This window comes from Nannobrachium achirus, assembly GCF_963921795.1.
Source record: "Nannobrachium achirus genome assembly, chromosome: 17".
Taxonomy (NCBI): domain Eukaryota; kingdom Metazoa; phylum Chordata; class Actinopteri; order Myctophiformes; family Myctophidae; genus Nannobrachium; species Nannobrachium achirus.
Genome location: NC_137824.1, coordinates 42,428,709 through 42,452,354, shown reverse-complemented (window position 1 = coordinate 42,452,354; position 23,646 = coordinate 42,428,709).

Below are 23,646 nucleotides of genomic sequence, written 5' to 3'. Positions count from 1 at the left end.
AAAATAGCAGACCTCCAACGCGTCCCGCTGCAACGCGTTGTGAGCTTGGAGGTCAGCTATTTTCGGTGTGCGATACAGCACCACACTGAACTAAGCATAATCAAGTGAATGCTGGAGATGTGGCGTAACGGCATGAATTTCTACACAAAAAGGGCAATTCTCTCAACATAAGATGCTGCATTCAAGTTCAGGAGAGTACGGACAAGGCTTGAATGCTGCCTTCAGGTATGGCATGGAAAGGAGGGCATTTGCAATTTCTTTCACCATAGTAAAAACTGCATTCATGGTCTGGAGAGGGCACTTTTTTACAGACGGATTGTCTATGTGTGCACGTGCCTGCCTGGTCTGTGCACTTGGCCGAGGCACCAGGCACCTGCATGGCTCTGACAGCCCTCAACCCATAACAGCGGTGTGTCCTCTGCTCCTTGGAGATTGTGTGTGAAACAACTGTAGTTTTGGTTCTAGGAATAAGCTCGACTTCCAACCCAGATTTGTGGCTTCCAGCTGCAACGTGGCGCTGTGTATAAATCAATGGCCCGGTGGGCTGGTGAGGGGAGCAGTTATATTTACTCTGGTTTCCTTGCTAGTAGCATATCACTGTGGTGACTGTACTGTGTGCGTGTGTGTGCGTGTGTGTGTGTGTGTGGGGTGGGGTGGGGTGGGGGGGGGGGGGGTGTTAAAGGAATTCGATACACTCCGGTGGAAAGCTGAGGCTGTTTTCTCTCAGACAGAGGAGTGTCTCGGCCGCTGATAGGGAGAGACTAACGAAAGAATACTGTCTGAGTTAATAAAAGTAAAACGCACACTCCCAAACACACACACACACACACATACCGGTCACACATTCACAAAGAAGCACGCACGCACGCACACATACACACCGCTGATCCACAGTAATTATCTGAAGGGGGAACGGAGAAAAAAAAGCACACTCAAATTATGTGCGCACGCACGTACAAGATACGGACCGCTATTAGACAAGACACTGGGCTTGTACCAACACGTTTGCAAAGGTTTCTTTTGTAATTTGTGAAATATTTAATAAATAAAGATGAATATAATTTATGGGTTCTAATAAAGCTCTTTGAATGTGATTTGGTATTGTGTCCCTCGTGTGTGTGTGTGTGTGTGTGTGTGTGTGTGTGTGTGTGTGTGTGTGTGTGTGTGTGTGTGTGTGTGTGTGTGTGTGTGTGTGTGTGTGTGTGTGTGTGTGTGTGTGTGTGTGTGTGTGTGTGTGTGTACACGTGTGCGTGCATGAGCGTGCGCGTGTCTGTGCATGCATGTGCATGATTGTGTGTATAGGTGTTCGTGTGTCTCTGTGAATCTTTGTCTGTGTGTGTGTGTGTGTGTTTGTTTGTGTCTCTGTGTGATGGTGTGAGCGCGTGTGTGTGTGTGTGTGTGTGTGTGTGTGTGTGTGTGTGTGTGTGTGTGTGTGTGTGTGTGTGTGTGTGTGTGTGTGTGTGTGTGTGTGTGTGTGTGTGTGTGTGTGTGTGTGTGTGTGTGTGTGTGTGTGTGTGTGTGTGTGTGTGAGTACTTCATCTGCAGTCTGCTGTGCTGAGCACTGGATTAAGGATGATGGCAATGAATTATACATGAAGTCTGAAATGTAATTCTCTTCATTAGATGACAAATCTCTTGTTTGAATACTGCATACTGTGGTAATAATGTTGCTTTTTATCATTGGCCATAGGAGTTATGGAACTGAAGGAGAAATAGTCTTGTCATTGTTACAATGCGCTGCTCCTAATTCATAACATTTTCCAGCAAATCGCACTCTTTCAGTGTAATTGCTACTACTTTAAAGCTACACGTTGTATGCCTCTCCCAAAGGAGGAAGGTAATTGAAACAATGTCCAAAATCTGGTGCACCGTCTGCTATCACAGTTTTCTATGGACATTGTCCATGGAAAATTACACTGTAGGCCAGGGGTCTTCAACAGGGGGTCCGGGACACCTAGGGGGTCCTCAGAGTTACTACAGGGGGTCCTCCAAATCTTACAATCCTTTTAACAACTTGAACCCTAGTGTCCATATTCTGAGGACTGTAGACAAAAATAGCGGATCTACAAGCTTGTAGATTGTCTTTTTTTTGGCAAAGCGGTTTGGTGTAGAGGGGAAAAAGAGCAGACTAAGTACAGAGTAAAAGGTCAAGTTTATTTTGTATTGATGGTTCAAGTGTTTAAATATTTGAAAACACAAATTGACATGAATCCAAAATACACTGATGATTGTGCTGTCAAACGATGAAACTCAACAGACTCTCACACCGCGAACGTCAAATATGGCCTTGGGACATGATCCGCAAATGCAGCAGTTTGCCGTCACGGGACGCCTGCGCAGGCAAAATGCGCCTTTCAGGGTTCCCATGCTGGTTCATTCCCGAGCTGGTGTAAATCTGCCTTTTTAGGCGTCCCCGAGCTGGCGTAAATCTGCCTTTTTAGGCGTCCCCGAGCTGGCGTAAATCTGCCTTTTTAGGCGTCTCATTGACAACAACACTGGATTTACAGAACGTGAGATAAAAAGCTTGTTTTAAATGCACCAGACCACACACCATGAACCACCCACAGAATCCTGTAATTTTTCTGTGCATTTCAATACTAAATTTGTAATATTTCGATGGCTAGATGGCTTAGAAAGGACAACGTTTATATTCTTTCCAAATATAAAATCAAGGTAGGTTGCAGGAACACACTTCCTAATGAGTCACAGAGAGTGACGTTTGGTAGGCCAATCAGAGGTGGGTAAGGGCGGGTCTTCTCGGGAAGGTCGTGTTTTTGATTGGCTAATAGTGCCTGTCAGCATTGCTTTCACACAACACTGTGTGTGAGGATGAGGCTTTGTTTGTTTACATGCAGTGGCTGGCTGGTAGGAAGCTCACGGAGAGCCACGGATAACGTTTTGTCTTCTATTGCAAAGTCCATTCAGGTAAGAGTAAATACATTGTTAAATCCATCACTAATGTTAGGATGTGGTAGCCAATTGGGATGCGTGTGTTTGTTTCACTGTTTGTTGTGTCTGCTTTCTTGGGACATTTAATGCTAATGCTGTTGCTAAGCTGATTTAAACTACTACAAGCTAAAACAGGGGTCTTCAACGTTTTCAGGCCAGGGACCCCTTAGCTGAGAGAGAGATGAAGCAGGGACCCCTTAGCTGAGAGAGAGATGAAGCAGGGACCCCTTATGTGAGAGAGAGATGAATCAGGGACCCCTTAGTTGAGAGAGAGATGAAGCAGGGACCCCTTAGTTGAGAGAGAGATGAAGCAAGGACCACTTAGCTGAGAGAGAGATGAAGCAGGGACCCCTTAGCTGAGAGAGATAAAGCAGGGACCCCTTAGCTGAGACAGAGATGAAGCAGGGACCCCCTAGCTGAGAGAGATAAAGCAAGGACCCCTTGAGATGAAGCAGGGATCCCTTAGCTGAGAGATAAAGCAGGGACCCCTTAGCTGAGAGAGATGAAGCAGGGACCCCCCACTACACCAAGCCTATTTGCCAAAAATAGCAGATCTACAAGCTCTCAACATGGGAGGCGTTGAGAGCTTGTAGATCTGCAATTGTTGTCTTAAGTTCCCCTCAAAATAGGGATTGAACCCCCAAGTTGTTAATTATCCTATCACACAAAGGGCCCCTATAGTAACTCTGAGGACCCCCTGATGAAGACCCCTGCTTTATAGCCTATGTCTCCCCCCCCCCCCCCATCCTTATTGATAGGACAGTAGACTGACAGGAAATGCAGATATACAGTACATAGCAATGCATATATAACTAGAAAAATATTGTTCCTTCGAAACAATTGTGGGCTCGCTTCAAGCCAGAAAACAATGGCTATAAAAGTACAAAACGTCAAGATCGCAGGCAGTGCTCTCTTTGACGTTACTGACGTCAAAGATTGGTCCATTTTGTTCCAAAAATGTGTTGTGCAAAAGTTGACCCGCTGGTGGCGCTATAACAGGCCAATGTAAGAAGGGTGGTATCTGCTCCTTGACCTATTGGGAATGTGCTTGCAAGATTTCACGCACATTGCAGGCTGTGTTCATGATTTGAGGTGTTTTTGGCTTTGGCCACTTTATCGCTGCTTGCAGCTATATTCATTATTATTATTTTTTTTGTGTGTGTGCACTTCATAGGCATATTAGATAAAGGTCCTTAGATTGTGTGTAGAATGTTTCATGCAAATTGCAAAAATAAATCCTAACGGGTTTAAGCGTTTCACAAACTGCTCAAAATGATATAGCGCCCCCCTTTGGCCAATTGGGGTAAGATTGGTTTTAGTGATATTTGGACTAACACTCTACATCTTTGCCAAATGCCATGAACATGTTACTTTGCATGTATGATTTAGAGGCAGAAGAATAATTTGCATAAAACTGCAATATTCATTGAATTTATTTTAAAAAGCATGTTTCAATTTTAAAGAAATCCGATCTGACAGATCTTTAGATATCGGTCCAAAGTTCACGTAAAAAAAGTTTTGTGCACGTGGAGCGAAAATTCCAGAATAAAAGCGGGTTTACGCGTTTTACAAACTGCTCAATATGGCGGAAAATCGGGGGGCGGAGCTTACTTAACAACGACACAGATGTCTTCCGCTCGAGTCAAAGCACGCGTGTAACAAGTTGCATGTCTTCAAACGAAACGAGTCATGACTTATGCCCGTTTGAAGTTTGAATTTTCAAACGCTTCGTATAGCGCCCCCCTTTGGCCGATTGGAATAAAATTGGTTTCAGTGATACTTTGACTAACCCTCCACATCTTTGCCAAATGCCATGAACGTGTAACTTTGCATGTATGATTTAGAGGCCGAAGAATAATTTGCATAAAACCGCAACATTGATTGAATTATTAATAAAATATATTTCACTTTAAAAGAAATCCGCCGAGACTAGTTTGACCGTATTGGTCCAAAGTTCATGTGAAAAAAGTTTCATGCGCGTATCGCAAAGATCCCAGGAGGAGATAGATTTTTACTGTTTTTCATATAATTCCAAATTCTGAGGGATCTAAAGATCAGAGGTCAAAAGTCAGAGCGTAAAAATTGTTCGGCATGAGGAGACGCATACGTGTATACAGGTTTCATGGCTGTACGTATAACAGAGCATGAGCTATACCTGTTCAAAGTTCGCACTTTCGAAGGCTTCCTACAGCGCCACCATTTGGCCGATTGCTGTAAAAAGTAATAGCACACGTCGCCACAGTAAGCTGAACACATTGATGTTTTTATTTTCATTTTCTCACTAAGTATGTAGGAGTAGAAAGGAACCGAAGTTTTGAGGAGAACTTGATATGACGGTTAGATATTGTCACTAGAAAAATATTGTTCCTTCGAAACAATTGTGGGCTCGCTTCAAGCCGGAAAACAATGGCTATAAAAGCACAAAATGTCAAGATCGCAGGCAATGCTCTCTTTGACGTTACTGACGTCAAAGATTGGTCCATTTTGTTCCAAAAATGTGTTGTGCAAAAGTTGACCCGCTGGTGGCGCTATAACAGGCCAATGTGAGAAGGTTGGTATCTGTTCCTTGACCTATTGGGAATGTGCTTGCAAGATTTCACGCACATCCCAGGCTGTGTTCATGATTTGAGGTGTTTTTGGCTTTGGACACTTTATCGCTGCTTGCAGCTATATTTATTATTATTATTTTATATATTTTTTGTGTGCACTTCATAGGCATGTTAGATAAAGGTCCTTAGATTGCGTGTAGAATGTTTCATGCAAATTGCAAAAAAAATCCTAGAATAAAAACGGGTTTAAGCGTTTTACAAACTGCTCAAAATTATATAGCGCCCCCCTTTGGCCATTTGGGGTAAGATTGGTTTCAGTGATATTTGAACTAACCCTCTACACTATTTTGTCATGAAAATGTGACTTTGCATGTAGGTTTTAGAGGCAGAAGAATAATTTGCATAAAAATGCAATATTGTTTGAATTATTTAAAAAAGCATGTTTCAATGTTAAAGAAATCCGATATGACAGATCTTTAGATATCGGTCCAAAGTTCACGTAAAAAAGGTTTTGTGCACGTGACGCGAAAATTCCAGAATAAAAGCGGGTTTACGCGTTTTACAAACTGCTCAAAATGGCGGAAAATCAAAGGGCGGAGCTTACTTAACAACGACACAGATGTCTTCCGCTTGAGTCAAAGCACGCGTGTAACAAGTTGCATGTCTTCAAACGAAACGAGTCATGACTTTTGCCCGTTTGAAGTTTGAATTTTCAGACGCTTCGTATAGCGCCCCCCTTTGGCCGATTGGAATAAAATTGGTTTCAGTGATACTTTGACTAACCCTCCACATCTTTGCCAAATGCCATGAACGTGTAACTTTGCATGTATGATTTAGAGGCCGAAGAATAATTTGCATAAAACCGCAATATTGATTGAATTATTAAAAAATTATATTTCACTTTAAAAAAAATCTGGTTGATTAATCTGACCGTATTGGTCCAAAGTTCATGTGAAAAAAGTTTTGTGCACTTGACGCGAAAATCCCAGGAGGAGATAGATTTTTACTGTTTTTCATATAATTCTGAATTGTGGGAGACCTAAAGGTCAGAGGTCAAAAGTTAGAGGGTAAAAGTTGTTCGGCATGAGGAGACGCATAAGTGTATACAGGTTTCATGGCTGTATGTATAACACAGCATGAGCTATACCTGTTCAAAGATCGCACTTTCGAAGGCTTCCTACAGCGCCACCATTTGGCCGATTGCTATAAAAAATAATAGCACACTTCGCCACTGTAAACTGAACACATTGATGTTTTTATTTTCATTTTCTGTCTAAGTATGTAGGAGTAGAAAGGAACCGAAGTTTTGAGGAGAACTTGATATGACGGTTAGATATTGTCACTAGAAAAATATTGTTCCTTCGAAACAATTGTGGGCTCGCTTCAAGCCAGAAAACAATGGCTATAAAAGTACAAAATGTCAAGATCGCAGGCAGTGCTCTCTTTGACGTTACTGACGTCAAAGATTGGTCCATTTTGTTCCAAAAATGTGTTGTGCAAAAGTTGACCCGCTGGTGGCGCTATAACAGGCCAATGTAAGAAGGGTGGTCTGTTCCTTGACCTATTGGGAATGTGCTTGCAAGATTTCACGCACATTGCAGGCTGTGTTCATGATTTGAGGTGTTTTTGGCTTTGGCCACTTTATCGCTGCTTGCAGCTATATTCATTATTATTATTTTTTTTGTGTGTGTGCACTTCATAGGCATATTAGATAAAGGTCCTTAGATTGTGTGTAGAATGTTTCATGCAAATTGCAAAAAAAAATCCTAACGGGTTTAAGTGTTTCACAAACTGCTCAAAATGATATAGCGCCCCCCTTTGGCCAATTGGGGTAAGATTGGTTTTAATGATATTTGGACTAACACTCTACATCTTTGCCAAATGCCATGAACATGTTACTTTGCATGTATGATTTAGAGGCAGAAGAATAATTTGCATAAAACTGCAATATTCATTGAATTTATTTTAAAAAGCATGTTTCAATTTTAAAGAAATCCGATCTGACAGATCTTTAGATATCGGTCCAAAGTTCACGTAAAAAAAGTTTTGTGCACGTGGAGCGAAAATTCCAGAATAAAAGCGGGTTTACGCGTTTTACAAACTGCTCAAAATGGCGGAAAATCAAAGGGCGGAGCTTACTTAACAACGACACAGATGTCTTCCGCTTGAGTCAAAGCACGCGTGTAACAAGTTGCATGTCTTCAAACGAAACGAGTCTTATGCCCGTTTGAAGTTTGAATTTTCAAACGCTTCGTATAGCGCCCCCCTTTGGCCGATTGGAATAAAATTGGTTTCAGTGATACTTTGACTAACCCTCCACATCTTTGCCAAATGCCATGAACGTGTAACTTTGCATGTATGATTTAGAGGCAGAAGAATAATTTGCATAAAACCGCAATATTGATAGAATTATTAAAAAATTATATTTCACTTTAAAAGAAATCCGCCGAGATTAGTTTGACCGTATTGGTCCAAAGTTTATGTGAAAAAAGTTTTGTGCGCGTATCGAAAAAAACCCAGGAGGAGATAGATTTTTACTGTTTTTCATATAATTCCGAATTGTGGGAGACCTAAAGGTCAGAGGTCAAAAGTTAGAGGGTAAAAGTTGTTCGGCATGAGGAGACGCATACGTGTATACAGGTTTCATGACTGTAACTCAAACACAGCATGAGCTATACCTGTTCAAAGTTCGCACTTTCGAAGGCTTCCTACAGCGCCACCATTTGGCCGATTGCTATAGAAAATAATAGCACACTTCGCCACTGTAAACTGAACACATTGATGTTTTTATTTTCATTTTCTCACTAAGTATGTAGGAGTAGAAAGGAACCGAAGTTCCCGTCTACAGTATGATATGACTGATAGATAAATAATGACAACATCTAAAGTGTGCTCGCCTTATAGGCGAGCCCACAATAATAGTAGACATATAAGCTGCCGTGCTGCGAGCTTGTAGATGTGCTAATTTTGAAGATCCTTGAGCAACATGGTTAGAGTGCATATGCTATGGAATAAACTAGTTTAGTTTTACTGGGGACCCCAGACCCACGTCCACAGACGTGCAGGACACACTACCCTGACACCAAGTGACCAACTGGCCCACTATGAGCCTGTAGATATCTATTTTTTGAGTATGACACATGTAGATCTGCTTTCTTGGACATTTCTGTAGTCAATCAATTGATATGATATGATATGATATGATATGATATGATATAGTACTTTATTGTCAGTTCACACTGAAATTTGTCTTACGACACAGCAGTCATGTATTCAAAACATATATACAAACATTTGTAACACATCAAGGCATACGTGACACGAGTCGCGGTGCAGCCCCTGTACCAGCGCACCAAAATTTCACTTATACCTGGTTATTACATCTATTAACTTTTTATAGTGACTATACAATATAGCACACTCCATAGGAATTAATCTAAACTGTGTGTGTGTGTGTGTGTGTGTGTGTGTGTGTGTGTGTGTGTGTGTGTGTGTGTGTGTGTGTGTGTGTGTGTGTGTGTGTGTGTGTGTGTGTGTGTGTGTGTGTGTGTGTGTGTGTGTGTGTGTATTCTCCTCAGAATAGGGATGCGAGGGTTCAAGTTGTTAATCTGAAAGAATGATCATTTCACACAAAAAGTGCTGCGAGCTTGTTGATCTGCTATTTTTGAAGAAAAGAAATTAGTGCAAGTTTTAATCTCTTTTAAAAGCGAACATTTGTAACACAACTCCCTGCACTCTCTAACACTGAGAGTGCACAAATGGAACCAAATGGATTTGGTTCCATTTGTACTTTGTCAAAGTTAAGGGGAGACCTTCAAATTTGTCGTACTGGTCGGGCCAGCGGTTAACAGCAGCAGACTCTTGTAGTTCTGGTGTGAACAGTTTTTTGCACTTTTTGTTTTAGTAAAAATGTTTAGTCTAAACTCAATTCCACTCTCATATATTCATATAGGTTGATGGAGGAAAGGATTCCGTCATCTTATGAGGACCTAACTGGAGCATAGCTGTTACAACCCAGGGAGCCTCTGCTAAGACACTGCGAATATACACCCAAGCCCTGGTCTTCTCTGCAGCGGATTACTGTGCCCCAGTCTGGAGCAGAACCCCCGTGCATGGCAAGGTTGATGTGGCTATCAACAGTGCCCTCCGTATCATAACTGGATGCCCGAAGCCTAGCCTACCCCAGTGTCCCTCTTGCCATTCGTCATGGGAATAGCCACGGCCGGCTGCCTCCCACGTCCTGAGATGCTGGCATGGCTATATGCGACACCGAGTTGGACTTCTGACGGTTACTTCAGACACAGACCTACACTGGACACTGTGGCAGCAGCTTCGTAGTCTGCTACTGGAGTAGCGTTAAACTTTCTCTATAATCCACACAACACAACACACAAGTATGTTTATACCTTGAGACAGTTTCTTTTTTATTCATACGGACGGTGTGCGAGCCGCAAGGCGGCGAGGACTAAAACCAAAAATGAAACTAGCTTTTACTTTTTCCTCCACGTCGCTGACTCCAGTTGCAGGAGCGCGTTGTGCAGAGCTTTGTTCAAAATAGCTGAGGAACACACTGGAACAATGTTGACGGACATCTTTTCCTATGTTGGATTGGATTAATACCCTTGGTGTCAATGCTTTGGAAACGTGGAGGTTTTACCTGCCTTTTTTGCTTTGATGCCGCCTTTTGTGGACCTGCTTTTACCTGCGGCTATGTGGACCATAACACCATGTACATACATACTGCTGCTAAGTGGACCTAATCTCATACATACATACATGAACTTTACACTTTGAATACGGTACATCATCATTGGCAGGATCTGCTGGTAGGGCTCTGGGTGGCATAATAGCAAAAAACAAACAGCTGGGTGATCTGGGATATGCTGCTTACTCCAAACTATTTCACACGTGTGTTTGCCCTGTCATGGACTATTATGGCAGGTGTATGGGGCTCAAACACAAATATGAAAAGGGCAAATGGTCCAAAATAGAGCGATACAGTATTTCCTAGGTGTGCATACATTTGCCCAGGTATTGGCAATAACAGGAGATATGGGATGGGAACCGTGTGAAGTAAGGTGGAAGGGCAGCATGGTAACCTATTGGAATAGATTAATCAGAATGCCAGAAAATAGAGTTGCCAAGAAAATATTTATTTGGGATGTATCAATAAAAGGTGCATGGACAAGTACTGTGGATGAGATGCCCCTGCACCTTGAAACTGGTAGATACAGAGGAGTAGTGGAGGAAGAGGGGGTTTGTATTTATTGTGACATAAATGATATTGAGAATGAGTTCCACTTTATGTTCTACTGCCCTTTGTATCATGAGCTACGTCAAAGACTGTTTAATAAGTGTAAAAACCTAGATTTGATATGGTTAAGTGACGCAAAGAGACTTTGTTGGATTTTTGAACACAAGATATTTGCACTGGCAGAATATTTAGAGAAAGCATGGGACAAACGGACAAAGAAAACATAATATATGTAAGGTATATTTATTTTGTTTTGTCATTTTCTTTTCTTTTCTTTATAATATTATTGTTGTGCACTGTGTGCAGTTTCCATTAATGGAATGTGGTATTGTTTATTCATGTTTGGTGTCTTATAAGCTCGCAAGGGATGGGTCTTTTCGAAGTATACCATGACACGAAAAAAAAAAAAAAAAAAAACATTAATTCATTCATTCATTCATTCATTCATTCATTCATTCATTCATACATACATACATACAAGAAAATAAGAGTCCGCACACAAATTCTCTGCTCCTTTGGAAGGTCTGAGGAAGAATGGCGAAGCTTGAAACTTTACGATAAGTATACATACTCTTTGGGAGCAGAAAAGTGGTGTGCCGACTCTTATTTTCTTATTTGTACACTGTTCATCTGTCCAGCACCCAGCCTCTATGGCTTTGTATGTGATTGCCTTGTTGGCTGTTTTTCAGCCTCTGTGTACACGTACCTACATACCTACCTTACGTCTAACCTCAAGTACATACTGCTGCTATGTGAACTAGGGGTGGGCAGTTAACCCGTTAATCGGTTAGCTGATCGTTAAGAAATAACCGGTTATGCTTAACGGTTACACGGTTAATTTTCATAATAATATGATCGCATTGTCCTGGTCCTGGATACTGATGATAGCCAAAGATATTATTATGCCAAGGTACTATATTAGTGTTGTGTTGGTGGTGAAGGTTTTCCATGAGGTGATTTATATAACCAGAATACACTGTGCCCGTTTGTCTTCTCATTCTGTATGCCCATGGCAAAGAGCATTTTTACTAAAATGTCCACCTGCTGCTGGACAGGTTATTCAATGATTGGAATTGATTAATTCAGAATCAAGCATTCAACTAAGCTGTGAGTTAGATGATAAACATGTTTCCCCTCTCTCTGCCCTGTTTTTTTCCTGAAAATAAGTACACCTGTAGAATGTGACCACAATGATTCTGATTCACAGAAAAAGAAATTGTAATACAATCATGAACTCATGTTTTCATTCCCACTTCAGTTCTAGGACACTTCGTAGCAACACCAGTGCATATTACCAGTACACAGGATGCCAAAACATGTAATGTGTGATGTAATGTGATGTATGTGCCAAGAACAATAAATTCCAGGAATATGTATCATGTCTTTGTGTTTATTGATAATGAAATATAGCTATGTATTCAAGCAAATTGTGCTGTTACAGTATGTCATACATGTTAGTATACAGTAGGTGTATAATCCAGCTATATTTGCAGACTAAATGTGCTTTACAGTAACAAGGACAGAGATCACCAGGCAGGGAGTTTCACTGCCAACAGCAAATACCTGGTTGTGATACTGTAGTGTTATATTGTAGTAATAGTGTATTATTACTGTCATATTACATAGTGATACAACCTTTCTGACATGATATGATATAGTACTATTGTCAGTTTGGTCATCATAGCTTTCCATCAACTGGACTATACTGTATATGAGGCAGATATGTGTACAGCAGGGTTCCCCAATTAGTTTTCCCCAAGGGCCGAATTATGTCTAGGATACCAAGCCGAGGGCCACAACATTGCAGGGGGTGACGGTGGTGTTCCCACTACTCCAGCGACAGTTTTCGTCGTTGTCAGGTGAAAATCTTGAATGTCTAAAACTGTTCGTTTTGAATTTATCATATTAAAAATGATTTAAACTAGTGAAAACAGCCGATCTACAAGCACACAACGCTTCGCGTTGCGAGGCGTTGTGTGCTTGTAGATCTGCTGTACATAGATGCACTGTGCGACAGCTTATAGCTAACAACACTGTAGATTTCAGGGTTTAGGTTTCTCAAACCTTCAAAGTTCAAGGTCTCCTCTTAACTCTGACAGTGTACAAATGAGCCAAATGAACCCTAACGAGTCCATTTGGGTTCCATTTGTACACTGTCAGAGTTACAGATTAGTATGGGTCAATTTGGACCCCCCTAAAGGAACTTAGTCCGTAAAGAGTCCCTGGAATCACCATTTCCTGAAAATAACCAATCCACACAAGCTCAAAATTAGTAGCATCAGCAACCCGTAGTGATCTTGTAGATCGTCTATACCAGTAAGACTCCCGAATCGGGAGATAAGCGACCGTCAGGTCACAGCGTGACCGTCAGGTCACGCTGTGGACGTCAGCGAGTTGTGACATCACTTCCTGTACAGGGCGGCTACACGAAATGTGGATAACACTATATATGGAGTGTGACGATTCAAGGCATCTCGGTTAAGTGCTTACCGGACACCACTGCATCGGTTATCTCCATATATGGAGGGATGTGTTGGTTATCTCCATATCTGGAGATTCAACCTTCAACGATTTTGACATCTTGTTACTAATCTGTCGGTAGATAATGCCGGTCTTATATCACAGCCTCCACCTCTCACGTCATACGGGCAGCCATAGTTACACCTGGAATGTTGAATCTCCATATATGGAGATAACCTACGCATCACACAAAGTCTGACCTCACCAGCCCATACTTGGGCATGGACGACTTATATCTCCATATACGGAGATGGCCGTATATGGAGATACGATGACATCACAGAGTCCACAGCTGATGATGTGGCGTGATGTCATACAATACACAAACAAGCCCTATATAAAGGGGCAATTCTCAGCAGGGAAGAGAGCATTCCCCACTAGCTGAGTATCTTATCACATCTTGGATGTGATGATAAGCTATAAGCTTAGTTGATCCTGGCGATAAGGTCTGAGTCGAGGAATGCTCTCTTCCCTGGTGAGAATTGCCCCTTTATATAGGGCTTGTTTGTGTATTGTATGACATTGTATGACATCACGCCACATCATCAGCTGTGGACTCTGTGATGTCAGAGTGATATCAGCTGTGGACTCTGACGTGTCACGTCACACGTGTGACTCAGGGACGGACTCAGGGACGGACGGACGGACGGCCGGTGGAGGTTTTCATACTAAACTGCGACCTGACGGTCGCAATAAACTGCGACCTGACGGTCGCAATTACAGTAGGTGCCACCGTACAAGGAATGCCTCTTGGTGAGGCCTACACTATGATCAATATCTGACTTTTATCAGAGCGGCAAACCCATTCTGTTAGAGTGGTCTGACGTCACAGTAACCCTAACCCTAAATCTAACCCTAAACTTAACCCTAACCCTAACCTAGAGCAGCAGTGTTTCTCAAAGTGGATTCCAGGGACTCTTTACGGACTAAGTTCCTTTAGGGGGGTCCAAATTGACCCATACTAATCTGTAACTCTGACAGTGTACAAATGGAACCCAAATGGACTCGTTAGGGTTCATTTGGCTCATTTGTACACTGTCAGAGTTAAGAGGAGACCTTGAACTTTGAAGGTTTGAGAAACCTAAACCCTGAAATCTACAGTGTTGTTAGCTATAAGCTGTCGCACAGTGCATCTATGTACAGCAGATCTACAAGCACACAACGCCTCGCAACGCGAAGCGTTGTGTGCTTGTAGATCGGCTGTTTTCACTAGTTTAAATCATTTTTAATATGATAAATTCAAAACGAACAGTTTTAGACATTCAAGATTTTCACCTGACAACGACGAAAACTGTCGCTGGAGTAGTGGGAACACCACCGTCACCCCCTGCAATGTTGTGGCCCTCGGCTTGGTATCCTAGACATAATTCGGCCCTTGGGGAAAACTAATTGGGGAACCCTGCTGTACACATATCTGCCTCATATACAGTATAGTCCAGTTGATGGAAAGCTATGATGACCAAACTGACAATAGTACTATATCATATCATGTCAGAAAGGTTGTATCACTATGTAATATGACAGTAATAACACACTATTACTACAATATAACACTACAGTATCACAACCAGGTATTTGCTGTTGGCAGTGAAACTCCCTGCCTGGTGATCTCTGTCCTTGTTACTGTAAAGCACATTTAGTCTGCAAATATAGCTGGATTATACACCTACTGTATACTAACATGTATGACATACTGTAACAGCACAATTTGCTTGAATACATAGCTATATTTCATTATCAATAAACACAAAGACATGATACATATTCCTGGAATTTATTGTTCTTGGCACATACATCACATTACATCACACATTACATGTTTTGGCATCCTGTGTACTGGTAATATGCACTGGTGTTGCTACGAAGTGTCCTAGAACTGAAGTGGGAATGAAAACATGAGTTCATGATTGTATTACAATTTCTTTTTCTGTGAATCAGAATCATTGTGGTCACATTCTACAGGTGTACTTATTTTCAGGAAAAAAACAGGGCAGAGAGAGGGGAAACATGTTTATCATCTAACTCACAGCTTAGTTGAATGCTTGATTCTGAATTAATCAATTCCAATCATTGAATAACCTGTCCAGCAGCAGGTGGACATTTTAGTAAAAATGCTCTTTGCCATGGGCATACAGAATGAGAAGACAAACGGGCACAGTGTATTCTGGTTATATAAATCACCTCATGGAAAACCTTCACCACCAACACAACACTAATATAGTACCTTGGCATAATAATATCTTTGGCTATCATCAGTATCCAGGACCAGGACAATGCGATCATATTATTATGAAAATTAACCGTGTAACCGTTAAGCATAACCGGTTATTTCTTAACGATCAGCTAACCGATTAACGGGTTAACTGCCCACCCCTAGTTCACATAGCAGCAGTATGTACTTGAGGTTAGACGTAAGGTAGGTATGTAGGTACGTGTACACAGAGGCTGAAAAACAGCCAACAAGGCAATCACATACAAAGCCATAGAGGCTGGGTGCTGGACAGATGAACAGTGTACAAATAAGAAAATAAGAGTCGGCACACCACTTTTCTGCTCCCAAAGAGTATGTATACTTATCGTAAAGTTTCAAGCTTCACCATTCTTCCTCAGACCTTCCAAAGGAGCAGAGAATTTGTGTGCGGACTCTTATTTTCTTATATGTATGTATGTATGTATGTATGAATGAATGAATGAATGAATGAATGAATGAATGAATGAATGAATTAATGTTTTTTTTTCTTTTTTTTTTCGTGTCATGGTATACTTCGAAAAGACCCATCCCTTGCGAGCTTATAAGACACCAAACATGAATAAACAATACCACATTCCATTATTGGAAACTGCACACAGTGCACAACAATAATATTATAAAGAAAAGAAAAGAAAATGACAAAACAAAATAAATATACCTTACATATAATGTTTTCTTTGTCCGTTTGTCCCATGCTTTCTCTAAATATTCTGCCAGTGCAAATATCTTGTGTTCAAAAATCCAACAAAGTCTCTCTGCGTCACTTAACCATATCAAATCTAGGTTTTTACACTTATTAAACAGTCTTTGACGTAGCTCATGATACAAAGGGCAGTAGAACATAAAGTGGAACTCATTCTCAATATCATTTATGTCACAATAAATACAAACCCCCTCTTCCTCCACTACTCCTCTGTATCTACCAGTTTCAAGGTGCAGGGGCATCTCATCCACAGTACTTGTCCATGCACCTTTTATTGATACATCCCAAATAAATATTTTCTTGGCAACTCTATTTTCTGGCATTCTGATTAATCTATTCCAATAGGCTACCATGCTGCCCTTCCACCTTACTTCACACGGTTCCCATCCCATATCTCCTGTTATTGCCAATACCTGGGCAAATGTATGCACACCTAGGAAATACTGTATCGCTCTATTTTGGACCATTTGCCCTTTTCATATTTGTGTTTGAGCCCCATACACCTGCCATAATAGTCCATGACAGGGCAAACACACGTGTGAAATAGTTTGGAGTAAGCAGCATATCCCAGATCACCCAGCTGTTTGTTTTTTGCTATTATGCCACCCAGAGCCCTACCAGCAGATCCTGCCAATGATGATGTACCGTATTCAAAGTGTAAAGTTCATGTATGTATGTATGAGATTAGGTCCACTTAGCAGCAGTATGTATGTACATGGTGTTATGGTCCACATAGCCGCAGGTAAAAGCAGGTCCACAAAAGGCGGCATCAAAGCAAAAAAGGCAGGTAAAACCTCCACGTTTCCAAAGCATTGACACCAAGGGTATTAATCCAATCCAACATAGGAAAAGATGTCCGTCAACATTGTTCCAGTGTGTTCCTCAGCTATTTTGAACAAAGCTCTGCACAACGCGCTCCTGCAACTGGAGTCAGCGACGTGGAGGAAAAAGTAAAAGCTAGTTTCATTTTTGGTTTTAGTCCTCGCCGCCTTGCGGCTTGCACACCGTCCGTATGAATAAAAAAGAAACTGTCTCAAGGTATAAACATACTTGTGTGTTGTGTTGTGTGGATTATAGAGAAAGTTTAACGCTACTCCAGTAGCAGACTACGAAGCTGCTGCCACAGTGTCCAGTGTAGGTCTGTGTCTGAAGTAACCGTCAGAAGTCCAACTCGGTGTCGCATATAGCCATGCCAGCATCTCAGGACGTGGGAGGCAGCCGGCCGTGGCTATTCCCATGACGAATGGCAAGAGGGACACTGGGGTAGGCTAGGCTTCGGGCATCCAGTTATGATACGGAGGGCACTGTTGATAGCCACATCAACCTTGCCATGCACGGGGGTTCTGCTCCAGACTGGGGCACAGTAATCCGCTGCAGAGAAGACCAGGGCTTGGGTGTATATTCGCAGTGTCTTAGCAGAGGCTCCCTGGGTTGTAACAGCTATGCTCCAGTTAGGTCCTCATAAGATGACGGAATCCTTTCCTCCATCAACCTATATGAATATATGAGAGTGGAATTGAGTTTAGACTAAACATTTTTACTAAAACAAAAAGTGCAAAAAACTGTTCACACCAGAACTACAAGAGTCTGCTGCTGTTAACCGCTGGCCCGACCAGTACGACAAATTTGAAGGTCTCCCCTTAACTTTGACAAAGTACAAATGGAACCAAATCCATTTGGTTCCATTTGTGCACTCTCAGTGTTAGAGAGTGCAGGGAGTTGTGTTACAAATGTTCGCTTTTAAAAGAGATTAAAACTTGCACTAATTTCTTTTCTTCAAAAATAGCAGATCAACAAGCTCGCAGCACTTTTTGTGTGAAATGATCATTCTTTCAGATTAACAACTTGAACCCTCGCATCCCTATTCTGAGAATACACACACACACACACACACACACACACACACACACACACACACAGTTTAGATTAATTCCTATGGAGTGTGCTATATTGTATAGTCACTATAAAAAGTTAATAGATGTAATAACCAGGTATAAGTGAAATTTTGGTGCGCTGGTACAGGGGCTGCACCGCGACTCGTGTCACGTATGCCTTGATGTGTTACAAATGTTTGTATATATGTTTTGAATACATGACTGCTGTGTCGTAAGACAAATTTCAGTGTGAACTGACAATAAAGTACTATATCATATCATATCATATCAATTGATTGACTACAGAAATGTCCAAGAAAGCAGATCTACACGCGTCATACTCAAAAAATAGATATCTACAGGCTCATAGTGGGCCAGTTGGTCACTTGGTGTCAGGGCAGTGTCGTGTGTCCTGCACGTCTGTGGACGTGGGTCTGGGGTCCCCAGTAAAACTAAACTAGTTTATTCCATAGCATATGCACTCTAACCATGTTGCTCAAGGATCTTCAAAATTAGCACATCTACAAGCTCGCAGCACGGCAGCTTATATGTCTACTATTATTATATATGCATTGCTATGTACTGTATATCTGCATTTCCTGTCAGTCTACTGTCCTATCAATAAGGATGGGGGGGGGGGGAGACATAGGCTATAAAGCAGGGGTCTTCATCAGGGGGTCCTCAGAGTTACTATAGGGGCCCTGGGGGGGGGGGGGGGGGTCGCCAAATCTTTGTGTGATAGGATAATTAACAACTTGGGGGTTCAATCCCTATTTTGAGGGGAACTTAAGACAAAAATTGCAGATCTACAAGCTCTCAACGCCTCCCATGTTGAGAGCTTGTAGATCTGCTATTTTTGGCAAATAGGCTTGGTGTAGTGGGGGGTCCCTGCTTCATCTCTCTCAGCTAAGGGGTCCCTGCTTTATCTCTCAGCTAAGGGATCCCTGCTTCATCTCAAGGGGTCCTTGCTTTATCTCTCTCAGCTAGGGGGTCCCTGCTTCATCTCTGTCTCAGCTAAGGGGTCCCTGCTTTATCTCTCTCAGCTAAGGGGTCCCTGCTTCATCTCTCTCTCAGCTAAGTGGTCCTTGCTTCATCTCTCTCTCAACTAAGGGGTCCCTGCTTCATCTCTCTCTCAACTAAGGGGTCCCTGATTCATCTCTCTCTCACATAAGGGGTCCCTGCTTCATCTCTCTCTCAGCTAAGGGGTCCCTGCTTCATCTCTCTCTCAGCTAAGGGGTCCCTGGCCTGAAAACATTGAAGACCCCTGTTTTAGCTTGTAGTAGTTTAAATCAGCTTAGCAACAGCATTAGCATTAAATGTCCCAAGAAAGCAGACACAACAAACAGTGAAACAAACACACGCATCCCAATTGGCTACCACATCCTAACATTAGTGATGGATTTAACAATGTATTTACTCTTACCTGAATGGACTTTGCAATAGAAGACAAAACGTTCTCCGTGGCTCTCCGTGAGCTTCCTACCAGCCAGCCACTGCATGTAAACAAACAAAGCCTCATCCTCACACACAGTGTTGTGTGAAAGCAATGCTGACAGGCACTATTAGCCAATCAAAAACACGACCTTCCCGAGAAGACCCGCCCTTACCCACCTCTGATTGGCCTACCAAACGTCACTCTCTGTGACTCATTAGGAAGTGTGTTCCTGCAACCTACCTTGATTTTATATTTGGAAAGAATATAAACGTTGTCCTTTCTAAGCCATCTAGCCATCGAAATATTACAAATCTAGTATTGAAATGCACAGAAAAATTACAGGATTCTGTGGGTGGTTCATGGTGTGTGGTCTGGTGCATTTAAAACAAGCTTTTTATCTCACGTTCTGTAAATCCAGTGTTGTTGTCAATGAGACGCCTAAAAAGGCAGATTTACGCCAGCTCGGGGACGCCTAAAAAGGCAGATTTACGCCAGCTCGGGGACGCCTAAAAAGGCAGATTTACACCAGCTCGGGAATGAACCAGCATGGGAACCCTGAAAGGCGCATTTTGCCTGCGCAGGCGTCCCGCGACGGCAAACTGCTGCATTTGCGGATCATGTCCCAAAGGCCATATTTGACGTTCGCGGTGTGAGAGTCTGTTGATGAAACTACTGTATATGGAATTTATGAACAGGTTGTGGGGGTCCCTGCTTCATCTCTCTCTCAACTAAGAGGTCCTTGGCCTGAAAACGTTGAAGACCCCTGCAGTAGGCGTTCTGTCGGACACCAGCGTCTACATTTCTCAATAAAAGAGTATTGAGGCCGCCTACTATGCTAAGGATATTGTAGGCTAGTAACATATGCTGCAATACAGATTGGTTCAAATAACATTAGGCTTTTTATTCATGTTTCTTGACCTCAATTACTCACAAAAAAACAGAACTTTCAATATTTTGAAAGGTTTTTTGAATAACTAGAAAAATATTGTTCCTTCGAAACAATTGTGGGCTCGCTTCAAGCCAGAAAACAATGGCTATAAAAGCACAAAATGTCAAGATCGCAGGCAGTGCTCTCTTTGACGTTACTAACGTCAAAGATTGTTCCATTTTGTTCCAAAAATGTGTTATGCAAAAGTTGACCCGCTGGTGGCGCTATAACAGGCCAATGCGAGAAGGTTGGTATCTGTTCCTTGACCTATTGGGAATGTGCTTGCAAGATTTCACGCACATCCCAGGCTGTGTTCATGATTTGAGGTGTTTTTGGCTTTGGACACTTTATCGCTGCTTGCAGCTATATTTATTATTATTATTTTATAATTTTGTTGTGTGCACTTCATAGGCATGTTAGATAAAGGTCCTTAGATTGCGTGTAGAATGTTTCATGCAAATTGCAAAAAAAATCCTAGAATAAAAACGGGTTTAAGCGTTTTACAAACTGCTCAAAACTTTATAGCGCCCCCCTTTGGCCATTTGGGGTAAGATTGGTTTCAGTGATATTTGAACTAACCCTCTACACTATTTTGTCATGAAAATGTGACTTTGCATGTATGTTTTAGAGGCAGAAGAATAATTTGCATAAAAATGCAATATTGTTTGAATTATTTAAAAAAGCATGTTTCAATGTTAAAGAAATCCGATCTGACAGATCTTTAGATATCGGTCCAAAGTTCACGTAAAAAAAGTTTTGTGCACGTGACGCGAAAATTCCAGAATAAAAGCGAGTTTACGCGTTTTACAAACTGCTCAAAATGGCGGAAAATCAAAGGGCGGAGCTTACTTAACAACAACACAGATGTCTCCCGCTTGAGTCAAAGCACGCGTGTAACAAGTTGCATGTCTTCAAACGAAACGAGTCATGACTTATGCCCGTTTGAAGTTTGAATTTTCAGACGCTTCGTATAGCGCCCCCCTTTGGCCGATTGGAATAAAATTGGTTTCAGTGATACTTTGACTAACCCTCCACATCTTTGCCAAATGCCATGAACGTGTAACTTTGCATGTATGATTTAGAGGCCGAAGAATAATTTGCATAAAACCGCAATATTGATTGAATTATTAAAAAATTATATTTCACTTTAAAAAAAATCTGGTTGATCAATCTGACCGTATTGGTCCAAAGTTCATGTGAAAAAAGTTTTGTGCACTTGACGCGAAAATCCCAGGAGGAGATAGATTTTTACTGTTTTTCATATAATTCCGAATTGTGGGAGACCTAAAGGTCAGAGGTCAAAAGTTAGAGGGTAAAAGTTGTTCGGCATGAGGAGACGCATAAGTGTATACAGGTTTCATGGCTGTACGTATAACACAGCATGAGCTATACCTGTTCAAAGATCGCACTTTCGAAGGCTTCCTACAGCGCCACCATTTGGCCGATTGCTATAATAAATAATAGCACACTTCGCCATGTGCTCGCCTTATAGGCGAGCCCACAATTAGGCTCTGAAAAGTGAGTTCATTGCCCTCTGGACGTACACATCATCGTCCAGGGGAGGGTGTTTCATCACCTTTGCTGTTACTTTACACTGTGTTTGTATCGTTCCAATTTTCCATTTACCATTTACCTGTTACTTTCCACTGTGTATCGTTCATTTTTTTTTACCATTAACATTTACCACTGTGGTTGTTGCGTTCCAAAAGAAACGACGATTAACAGGAAAGTTCCTTAATTACGACATCCACAGGAAACTAGTTAAATTATCTTTGCAAGTCAAAATGCAACAGAACACAGAGAGAAAAAATCCTGCCATGGCTCACTGGAGTGAAGTTTTCAGTTTTAACATTTTAATATACATTTTAAGGACCAGAACAAAGACTGTTACGAAAAAAAAAAAAAGAAAAAAAAACAGCACGTCATAATTGCTTTAAATCATAATAAAAAGGAACACACTGAATGTGTGCTAGTAGTACTCCGCTGTATTACTTCCCGGCTGCGAACGTTCGAATGGTGCATGTGTGCGTGCGATCGTGTTCTCCGTACTCCGTGTGGGTTCCTGTAGGGCCATGAGAAATGAGGCCTGGTGTTGGTGGCCGAGAGGCTCTGTCAGCGCAGCCCACTACATCACTCCTTAGCGGGGGAGACATCTCCAGGGCTCCCTGGCTGCTGTGATGGAGTGTTGCTGGGAATAGACTGGTAGATGGAGCTCCGCGTGATGGAGAGGGGCACGCAGGACGCAGGGCTGCAAGGAGAGATGAGATTGAGGTGGAGGGAGGTGGAGGTGAGAACGGCGAGTGGCAACAGTGGATGAAAAGACGGAGAGAGAGAGAGGGGAGGAGAGGAGAGGAGAGCGGACGCGAGGATTCGGCGGTGAAGGACACACCCGCAGCCAAACTCGTCCGTACTAGTCCGTCTCTCCAGATGTTTTCAGACACATGTTCTTGGCCCTGACTGGCTGTGACTTTCCTATCTATACTTCCTCGAGTGTGAGGGTCCAATCTGGTTTATGTTGACATACAGCCATACAGGCAGCCCTGCAGTGGCGTCAGTTCAGAAAAACGTAAGGTATGGCAACATGACTGGTGTCTGTCATGTTGCCATACCTTAGCAACAGGCATGATACATTTATTTTAAGAAGTACTCCCCACGTTTCTTGGGCTGGATATGGCAGCCTGGAACGGTTGTTCAAGTGCAGCTAAACTTGGCATGTTAGTAAACGTGCCACAGTTAACAATAATGAATTGCACCTGTGCAGCTGACCTGCGGAACCTGGGAATATACCATTTTTTCCAGATGGGGAGAATACAAGTGTGGTGAATATAATTATAATACCTTGTTAAAGTGACCATTTTGTTAAGTTTTGCATTTGTAGTTATTTTACTGTAATTTAACAACATAATAACCAGAACAGATAGACAAAGAAACATTCATGGATTTGTATTTAAGTAACCTTTATTTTCCCCCCTGGACCCAGGGTATGGCAGCTGCATACCCTTGCCATACCCAATTGACACCCCTGCAGCCCTGCCTGCTGTACTCTAACCTTATTAACTCCTTCCGGTACACGATGTGGCTGAAATATGACTGATGTGGATGCTCGCCAGGTTCACCTCCGCAGGGCCCCAGTTCTGTTCTGAGTAATGTCTTGTGAAAATGGAGGAAAGTCACTGTATAGTT